The following is a 10,652-nucleotide window of genomic DNA, read 5'->3' on the forward strand; positions in this document are numbered from 1 at the left end:
TTTCAATGCATAACATTTAAGTTGGATTTTTGTTTGCAGAATACAGTACTTGAGAGTAAATGTAACAAAGTGGTATTTACAATGATTTTTTTTTTTCCTAGGAAAGCCGCCATCCAAACACTCTGAGAATCGTTACTCCATTGGTATTACCATGTGATCTCTTTATCGTGGATCTTGGGTTTCCTGCCCTTAAAGCAACTGTCACTTCTATGCACACATTTCTCCTAAATATATATCTCAGGACCAAATGTTTCTTAGGAGTTCAGCTGTATATGTTCACTTGCATGCTGAACTCTGGTTTCCCTCTGTTGGAGACTGTCTTGGGGCATATATTGTACCACAAAGGTCACCAGTGTGCTCCTCCGACACAGAGGGCCCTCCGCTCTCATAAGGCTCTTCCTTCAGTGGTATGGAGGATGGGAGGGGGTTGGTGGCATTACTGCTTGCTTTGTCACCCTCCTAACCCCAGCCTCTTCTAGAAAGCAGAGAGGCCACATTCAAAGTTTTAAATAATCTTTTATTTATCTTTTTATCCTGCTGAAAGACCATCAACTCAGTCACTTCAAAAATATCAGACCTCTTATATTTCCCACGCATGCGCCATGGTTCGGGAATTTAGAAATAGAGGCCATTACGTTAATGTCTTATCTCATCTACCCTGCTGTAGGCTTCCTAAGGACACCGTAGCTCATCATATATTCTAGGTTTCAGGACTTTAGCAAATAGCAAATGAAATGATAAAAGATGAGACCCCCTTTGATGATTTTTTAAAACTCGGCCCCTGTCCCCTTTAACACATTCCATTTGAGACTGCATACCAACACTTTTATTGTGGAAACCTTGAGAAGGAATGCTGCATTTGAAGGCGAACTATCATTTTTGCATTTCTCTTAATGCACATATTTTAATTCATATGAAAAATAAGACCACCTTTTGTCTTGGGGAAATCATTGAACTGGACCATTTGCTTATTGAAAGGGAAAGTCTGATTCCATTAAAATGTGGGGAAACTGTTGAGCATATTATTAACTGTTGTCTTCACTGCGTAGAATTGCATTTCCTAAAGTTTCCTTTTGAAAAACTGTTATTATATTTTCTTTTCTTGAGTTTCATGGCAGTGAGACTCTAGACTGCAGGTAGAGTAGGGGATATATGCACTGGACACTCCCTAATGAGAAAGAAAACTAGGGGCAGGGCGGGTACAGCTCAGTGATAAAGCAAATTCTTAGCATGCATAAGGCCCTGGGTTCAATCCCCAGTACCTCCATTAAAAAATTTAAAAAAGAAAAAAAAGATTAATATGGAGGGGCAGTGGGATGATATGGGCCAAAGGGAAACAGGTGAAGGTTCTGGTCTCATGAATTCTTGGGGAAAAAAAACTAAACCACTTAAAAAACAATAATAATAATAATTTGTTTCTATTACCCAGGATCATACAGACAAATACGAGGGAGTTGAGGAGGGGAAATAAAAGCATGCCTCATCTTCACATCACACAGGGATAAGTAAAAGTCTCTATACTATTCCTACACTGATTTTTAAAGAGATTAGAAAAACACATAAGCTGACATGAGTAATTTTTAAATTTAGCCACTAATGAAATACAAAATAAGAGTTACATTTAGAAGTCACGGAGCGGTAAAAAAACATACACATTTCAGATGGCAAAGAGCACAGCATCAAGGAAATGTAAAAGAAGGCAGAATATCCAACAGTTTATAAAACAAGATGACAGAACCAGTCAGTCAACGGAAGTGCTGGGAACAGTGGAAAACATTATAAATTCTCTTACTGAAGGACAAGATTCATACTAGATTTTAAAAATTCAAGTACAGGCTGCTCACAGGGAAATTAAAAAAAAACCAATATTAATAATAATAGCGTATCTGCAAGGTGCCAGACCGTTCTTCTAATTGCCTTAGCGAGATGCCCACATCCAACTGAAGTAAATGCTAGTATCGTCACTTATTGTTGATTTCTATTCTTTCCATTCTGATAGACCTAATTTTTATTAAGTGACCATCCCTCCCTTTGCGGACTTGCTGTGGAAAAACTGACCAGCCCTCCAGCTCCTAAGAGCAGCCTCATGGACACCCGACCCAACATGTCACTTACGAGACCAACGAGATAGAAAGCGAAAAAGGGACGCTGACAAGACCGTTTCCTTGCTCATGGAAATAAGAGCTCATGTCTCTGGATGTGAAACCTTAACCTGCAGTGACCCCCTTACAACCCTGCATAAGGCCGGCCTGAGGATGAGGCTACCAGACAGAGGAGGCACAGCAGAGGGCATTTCAAGGAAATGAAGCAGGATAAAGCCAAACTAATTTGAGCTGGAGTCAGCTAGGCGGTCCTAACTGACACCCTCACTTTACAGATGAGGAAGTGGAGAAAGAGAATTGAGTAGGCAGCGTCAGTGTTGAACTCTGCGACTTCTTCTACAGATTTGCTCTTAACTAACATCCTGGACTAAGAAGGATTCATAGACGTATAAAGACAATACGTGTGGAGATACCGACTGATACAAAATAGTGTTCAAGCTTAAAGGAAAAAATGATTAATTCATACCCTAAAAGGTAAAGTCATGGCCATGACTACTCATTAGCTCTAAAAATATCTCTAAGTCCAAAGTTCTTAAACATATAAGAGAATTGTAATGTCATTACAGTAGAACTATAAGCAGTCACTTGAGTTTTTGATATGTGTTCAAAGACATAAAGTATTTTAATACACTATAATAAAGACAGAATTAATGGATACTCTAGAAGACATATCAGTTGTAAATCCCACAGAGAATAATCTTTTTTTCTAAGTGTACATTAAATATTTATATAAATAATCAGGTGTTAGACCATAAAGGAAAAATCTTAATAAAATCTAGTAAAAAAGTATACAAGCTAAGCACATTCTCAAAATACATTAAAATTAGTTAGAAACTTACCATGTAAATTTAAATAAAAAGCGTCAAACTGTTCGGAAATTAAAAACATAACAATACAACAAATAGCCTCTTCTAAATACAAAGTAGGTAAGAAAAGAAATCAAAACTGCAATTAATTACAACTCAGAAAATAAAAGAATAATATACAATGAAATATAAGATAATGTAACCAAATCTGTAAATACTTATAAGATAGATTAAATCTTGTAGCCAGATTCACAGATGGGCACAAATGCTTTTAATGCCTAATTGAAAAAAAAAAAATCCAACAAAGAAGTTAGAAGAAAGAACATATTTAAAGAAAATAAATGTAAAAGTGAAAATTAAAGGAATTAAATTGATACATAAATCCATTAGCTACGCTTTTGAAGAGAACAAAGCAAAACAGATAATAATCCTTGTCTCATCTAGGCCAGGGAGAAAAAAAGTGGCTAAAGATAAAATTTAAACTATAAATAATGAAGCAGATCTGTAGCATACAGTGGAAGAACCAAGTTCTGTAACAGTGGTGTCTGTTTTTCTCTGGGGCGGCACCAGGTCCTCTTTTAGCAAACTGGTGTGCTTGGATTACAGAGTCTATTTTCAGGAGGAGCCAAGGTGTTTCTTCAGAAAGTACTCATGGTCAGTGAAGCCAAGCCTTGCTTGCCCATCAACAGATTTTTAATCAACAGAGAGAACTGGTTCTGGGTACAGGATGGTCTTTCTCACCCTGACTTGTCTTCAATTTCAGCCTCCTGTCATTCCAAACTGAAGTTACCTGCCTCCAGTGTATTCTGAGGATGTGTTAACTAAGGAGTACACACGGGGTCCTAACTTAAGACATCTTGAATCAGATGCCCCTTGGCTAGTTCCTGGGTCTCCTTGTGGGGTGTATAACCCCACAGACAGGGCAGAAAGTTCTCTCTTACATTTCGGTTCCATTAATGGCTTTGTGCCTTGAGGAGATCAGAACTTACAACTTCTTCACTGGGATCAATGACCAGAGGGAGTTAGCATCAGGAGAGAGAAAAGATGGTGCCTCTGGGGAGAGCCTGGGCTTTGCAGAAGTGGTACTTGATGGCAGCCCCAGGAAGCCAAGGACGTTGGGGGGCTGACATCAGGAGCTGTGAGTGGACAGGACTGACTCATTGCTGAGCACCCAGGACTCCCTGAAGATACACAAAGATGCCTCAATTGCTTTTCGTAGAGGAGCTTTTATGCAGAGAGAGTGTGCACACCAGAGAAATGGAGGTTCGGGACATGGAGATGTTTTATATAAATATAACGACATATAATTCTGTAAACAAATTTGTAAAGCTCCACAAAGTTGAAAAAAGTTCTGGGAAAATATAAATCCCCCCAAATAAGCTAACAAAAAAGAAAATCTCAGTAACCAAGAAATATCTTTTCAAAACTTATTTCAAAAAGGGCTCTATGTCAGAGCACTTGACTAGTTGCAAAAGTAGAATTATTCTCTTGCTATTGAAAAGGTTTCAGGCCAAAAAATGGTAATTTTTATAAAACTAGCATAATCAAAAAATCCAAGACAAACATAGATAATGTTACGAAAAAGAAATAATAGCTCAAGCTCACTTATTACTGAATGATTAAAAATCTTAATCGTTCTTAGGAAAAATATTCTTTAGTGTAATAAGAATTTATCTCCCTCAACCAAGTAGCATTTGTCTTCAAAATACAAAGTTATTTTAGTACTGGTAAATCTATTACTATGGTATATTACATTAAAAAGTTGAAAGAAAAGCATATTCCAAAACCGCAATAAAAGTTGAAATTTCAGAATACATTCTTGATAAAATCCCAAGAAAACCAGAAAAAGAAGGATCCTTATTTGACATTAAAAAGATGATTTATTTTAAACCAAGAGCCAACATAATTCTCAGCAATGGCATACAAGAGGGAATCTGCATGAAAAACAAGTTATCACCAGTGCTATTTGAAATGGTTCTGAAGTTACGGGTAACGTCAATTTGGTAAGATACGAATTTAAAATAAGAAATACAATCACTGGGGAATAAGGACTGGGCAAAATGGCTTTACTATTCCAGAAAACTAAAGAGAATAAATAGGGGGGAAAGTCTCCAGTTATGCTAATAAGAGAGTCTAGAAAAGAAATCAGACACAAAATAAAAATCCTATTAAATCAGTAACTTGCCTATTTAAGGACACAAGCAGTTAAAAGATTTAATGTGAAAAAAAGGTTTTATTTAAAGCAAATTTAAAATAACTAGAAAGTCTCTTAAAATGTATCTAACCTATATAAAGAACACTGTAATATTTCCTTGAGGGATCTAAAAATTAAAATATTAATTAGTTAATTCTTTTATATGTCTGGAATGTAGATTTCAAGTTATAAATATTTTTGAGATGAAATGCTCCCAGATAAGAAGATTATTGAAAAAACAGACTCACAAACTAATTTGTCCAGGTAGTCCTCACTGTGCATAGTACTGTGTAAACTAAACCCTACGTGCTGGACAGAATCCTTGCTTTGCACACTCCCACGAAGTGAATTTCAGTGAACCGTGCACAGTGAGGACTGTCTTGCAAAGTTAAAGAAGTTCCAGTTATAATTCTGATGACATTTTTCTTTCCAACCTTGACAATATGACTCTAAATTTCATCTAAAAGAAGAAATAAATGTATGTAATATATATTTATATTATTACCTATTATATATTATTATAATATACATATATATGTAATAAATGGCAGAGCAATGAGAATAACATCGTGTGATTAGATATGAGAATTAATGAGAAACAATTTAAATGCTACGGTCTACAAAATTTGACAACAAATGTAATAAAATATTTAGCCCCCCAAATAGATTCTAGCGTATGAATGTCTTTAATATTTAAGAGACGCTTGACTGATAAAGAAATGGGGGACTTTTCATTGGATTTTCATGATGCCACGTACCAAAGTAAATTCCAAGATACAGCAAAGTTTTAAATGTTTAGAGTAAAACCACACACACACACACACAAACTAATAATGATCTTAGACAAATTAACTAATCTGGGGGGGTAGAGAAAAACTTAGAAGTCATAAAAGCAATGAAAAAACTCAGAAAGAAACATTTAAGTCACTACAAATTAAAGCTCAGAAAAAAAAATCAGTCATTATTAAAAGGCTAGTGACAAACTGGAAATATGTTTATAACAAAAAAACTGATAAGCCAAAGGAAAACATGATAGTTGTAACCAGTAATGAGCTCTGACAAATTAAAAATAAAAATCACTAATACCTCAACAGGAAAATGGCAAATGTCATAAGTGAGTAAGTCACAGAAGAAATGCAAATAGGCATTAAACATGTAAAAATTTTCAGGTTTATTAACAATCAAAAAATACAAATTAAGATAATGAAATCCTATTTCAGATTGGCAAAGGTATTTTTCTAAAAAAAAAGGATGATACTCAGTGCTGCTACGGATGCGTTAGACAGTGTCCGGCATCGCTGGTGATAATGTGAGCTATTATGCTTCTAGGGGGTAGTCTGATACCAGGTCTTTCAAAGTTTTTGTATCTTCTGACTTGGAAATTCTACTGCTAGAAAATGAACCTAATAAAGTTAGCACATGTGGACCAGATTTATGTACAAAAAAGTTAATTGTTTATTATTCATAATAGAGTAAAATTAGGGAAGAAAGTGCTTGGATGTTAAATACTAGGAAATAAATTGTATCAGTGTAGGTACTTCCATACAATGGACTCATACAAATATTAACATCATATGTTCATAGAACATTTAATTACACTGGAAAATGCTTTCAGCATATTGGAACATACATATAGTATGACCTAAATTTTGATAAGATTTGGAAATTATGCACCACTTACATTTTCTCCTTTGTACTTTTTCTGTCCACGGTTGAATTTCTTTCAAGAATGAGCACATATTCATCAGCAATTAAATAAGCATCATTCAAAAAATAAATATTTTTTCTCAAGAAACAAAGGCGCTCCCTTTGAGGGACTTGAGCCTATTTGTCTAATTTAAGAAAAAAAAAAAATCCTGTTTCTTTAAATTCAAGCTCTGTGTTGGGCCGCCCCTGGGAGGTTGGGCTGAATTTTCCCCATTAAGCAGTTTCCTAAGGAGAAACCACCTGATCAAGCACTCACTGCACCAATTTCTTCAGATTTTTAATTTCAAAACATTTCACTTGGCAGAGGGAGAGCAGGGAGCCCTGTCAGTGACTGCTGGTATTTGGCAATGACAGTGGAAACACAGGAAGGAGCGGAGCTTCAGAGCAAGCCAGCACACTTTAATCAGCTTCGAGTCGTGGAAGAGCCAAGATTTACAAGGGCCTCCCACCCCTAGGTATAGACAAAGTGACATCCAGTGTAGCTGCAAAGTTTTATGGCCATGTTATCACTCAGGGAACAGAGACACAAATGCAGAGGGATTGGAAGGAGAGAACATAATGTTTTCACACACTAAGCTTAATTTCAATATCGTTTCATGCTCCTGGGGCGTCCTTACTAATGACTGTAAAACTCCATTGTTTCAAAAATCAGTAGTTCCCAAGGAAAACTGCACATTTGATGACTCTGGTGTCATGGGATGGTATACTGGTGGACTCACCTCACACCAGGGCACGCTTAAGCTGGCCCCAATTTCGGGGAAAAGATCTGCAGAAAATGACAAAGGATGAAAGAAAACTTTTGTTTGTTTGTTTTGCACTTGGCACCAACTGAATTTTAAAAAAGAAAAGAAAAAGAAAGAAAAGCATAATGCCAAGAATATTCTAACGAGTCATGCCTGTAATTTCACAGTCGCTCTAGGGTACTTGTAACTTACATGACCAGTGTGTGTGAGATCGGGTGGGGGACACATGCAGCTTTTGAACTTGACAGCATTGCAGTTAATGTCTCCATAACCACCCCCCCCATTTGTGAACAATTTCTTCTTGTATTATATATTGTATCTACAGCTGCGCTATGTTCAGTGGCCAATAAAACCATCCATTTGTGTAATCTCGGGGCAAAAAGCATCACAAAGAGAAGCAATGGGACTGGGAAAATGATCCATCTTCATTTATGCATTTAAAATTTTTCTCACTGTGATAGCCTGGTGAGGTGGATATCTTCTTGTGAAAACCACAGAGAGCCAGCTGCCTCTTCCTAGTCCAACAAACATCAGTAGAGACAATAACATTAAGGATTCATAATCCCACATAGAAGTACACCACATTATCCTAACTAAATTTTCTCCTTTTGCATCCCCAAGACTTATTAATACACGGGATAAAAAGCTATGGGAGCTCTCGCTTGCACAGTGTGTATGATGGATATCATATTCCAGCTGTTCAGTTTGGAAGCCCTTGTCCCAGATTCATCAAGTTCTAGTGGAAATAAACAGAATGTGTGTATCTGATTCTCACAGTTCATCTGAGCACGCGCTCTTCCTTTCTCCTCTCTTACATGCCAGAAATACTACCTGAATCACAAATGTTCTCCATTTTTCTCTTTGCAGTTTCATCTCAGCCGAGTCGGGGTTTTGCCACCAGACTATGATAAATACCTCCAACATCTGAAGCCCTTTCCTGGGGAAGATACACTGATTTTAGCCACATTATTATGCCGTCTCCTTGGCTCTTCCTTCTCCATTACAAGGCCTCTACACACCATCTTCAGGACTAGGGGCTTCTCCCTATCAGCTCTCAACCCTCTCTTGACATTTTCTCCCTGGACTTTAACTACTATCTACGTGTTGATGACTTTCAAATAATTGTTGCTTTTCCAGACTTCTCCTTTGAGGTGCAGACTTTGTATCTAACTGACTATTTGACGTCTGCATATGTACATCCATTAGGCATCTCAAATTTAACATGGCTGGGATCGAACCATTGATTTCTAGGCTCCCCTGCTCCTTTGTTATTTGGGTTTTTGCCATCACCACAGTAAATGCCTCTGAACCATTCCCTAATTACACAGATCTGGGTGTGGACTTTCATTTCTTTCTTTCTTTTCTTTTTTTTTTTTACATTCTTGAGGAATTTTTAATACCACGACATAACAGAGCCATTCTCTCTCCTTCAAGAAAAACTACCTTCTTTTAAGGATATTTTCACAGAGGTCAATTCAGCTATTAACTTTTCAGTTAGAAATATGTTGTGTTAAATAAATATGGCAACAGTAATACTAATGCTACTAATAGTATAAATTTAAATGCATGGAATTATTCAGTTCCAATGCAAAAAAACAAACAAATAGACAAATTAGAACACCAGGTGCACCGCCAGTACACAGAAGAACAGGTAAGTTTTCAATTTGTCTAGGGCTAGAGGCTCCAGATTGCCCTGGGAGCAAGTTTTTTGTGACTGAGTTATTCTATCATGTAAATTGAGTTATCTATAGTGGAGTTCTGTGATTAGATTTCCATGTGGAGTCCTTCGTTCAAAATGTAAAGTTTTATGTCTCCTGATGTCACTGAGAGATATTTTACAGTAGAAGAGTTCAAGACATTTTTGTGACTACCCTTAAAATAAGGAGGTTGGCTGTACCGTCTAGTTCTTTCCAACACTAATGCTTTAGCCCATCTTCTATACCTAATGTGCTGGATTAATTCTCTTAGTTTTTCCTTTCAAGAGGATGTTTTATTTAACCTTCATTCCTGAAGGATATTTTAATTGGATACAGAATTCTGACTTGACAGTTTTTTTCCCCAGCACTTTAAAGGCATTCTTTCACTGCAGTCTGACCTACGTTGTTTCTGATCAGCCCTCCCCTGCATGCAGTGTGTCGCTTTTCTCTGGATGCTTTCAGGATTTGCCTCTCTGTCTTTGATTCTTAGCAATTTCGTTCTGTTTCAGGGTGTGGTTTATTTTGAGCTTGTCTTGATTAGAATTTGCTGAGCTTCTTGGATCTTAAATGTATGTTGTTTATCAAACTGGGGACTTTTTCACCATTATTTCTTCATTATTGTTTTGTTTTTTTGGCACCAATCTCTCTTCTCCTGGGATTTTAATTACACACAACTGTTAACTCTTTTGCCAGGTAATCAGCACTGCACATAAAGCTTGTGATAGCCAACTTCTATGTAACAACAGTTCAGGTTTCTTTTTGCATTACTCAGTCATATGGCCTATTCTTTGGGGTAACTCTATGATTGATCCTTTGAGAGGTTTTATCAAATATCTAACAACCGCAGAGATTCCTTGATAAACATTACATATATAATTCTTAATTTTACAAATAATAAATACAAAGAACGGGAATATACAGGCTTCCTATTTCTGTAGCGACTTTTATGAAAGGAAGTTGACACGCTTAAAGTCTTATTCCCACATGTGAATTTTAATATTCTGATCTTTAACATCAAATAAACCCTGAGGTTTTGGTTCTTGATTTTTTTTTTTTAACTGCAGCCTGGTGGTCTGTCTGTGATCAACTTTATGTGTGAGGAAAAAATAAAATTTTATTTGCTGTTTGCAGACTAAATAATTCTTTTAAAGAAGAAAGTTTATTGATGTTGGAAGCAACACGATGCCTCTTGGGGTGACGGATGACCTGGCTGAAAGCACCTTCTGCTTTCTCATCTTTCTTCACATTCTTTTAATTAAGAAGCTTGCTGATTAAAGGTTCACTATCAGGCACATTTCCTAGTCTTGGCAAAATAAGATTATTTTAAGAAATCCGACAGGCTCAAGATGTCATGTTAAATATGAGAGCCTCCTCTCTCATATTTCCTCCTTCAGGTAGCATGT

The 10,652-nt window shown here is 36.6% G+C and overlaps 1 long non-coding RNA gene across 1 annotated transcript; it reads left to right on the forward strand.

Moving 5' to 3' along the window:
- The first annotated feature begins 2,440 nt into the window (after positions 1-2,440).
- Positions 2,441-10,375, forward strand: LOC141574196 (uncharacterized). The gene is made up of 2 exons (XR_012500949.1): positions 2,441-2,576; positions 8,420-10,375. It is a non-coding gene; the product is annotated as an uncharacterized LOC141574196 (long non-coding RNA).
- Positions 10,376-10,652: the final 277 nt, after the last annotated feature.

Source organism: Camelus bactrianus, chromosome 20 (assembly GCF_048773025.1).
Source record: "Camelus bactrianus isolate YW-2024 breed Bactrian camel chromosome 20, ASM4877302v1, whole genome shotgun sequence".
Classification (NCBI taxonomy): Eukaryota; Metazoa; Chordata; class Mammalia; order Artiodactyla; family Camelidae; genus Camelus; species Camelus bactrianus.